Genomic DNA, 226 nt, shown 5'->3' with positions numbered 1-226 from the left:
CAGTTCTATTTCCAGTGTTTTAAGGAATCTGCACACTGTTCTCCATAGTGGCTCTACTAGTTTGCATTGCTACCAACAGTGTAAGAGGGTTCCCTTTTCTTCACATCCTCTCCAGCATTTATTGCTTGTAGACTTTTGGATCTCAGCCATTCTGACTGGCGTGAAATGGTACCTCATTGTGGTTTGGTGTTGTGAATAAAATTCATCATCAAACTCAAGATTGCAT

The sequence above is a fragment of the Bison bison genome, unplaced genomic scaffold (assembly GCF_000754665.1).
Source record: "Bison bison bison isolate TAMUID 2011002044 unplaced genomic scaffold, Bison_UMD1.0 scf7180017855198, whole genome shotgun sequence".
NCBI lineage: Eukaryota > Metazoa > Chordata > Mammalia > Artiodactyla > Bovidae > Bison > Bison bison.
The sequence above is the reverse complement of the archived record's forward strand: the minus strand, read 5'-3'. Positions refer to the sequence as shown.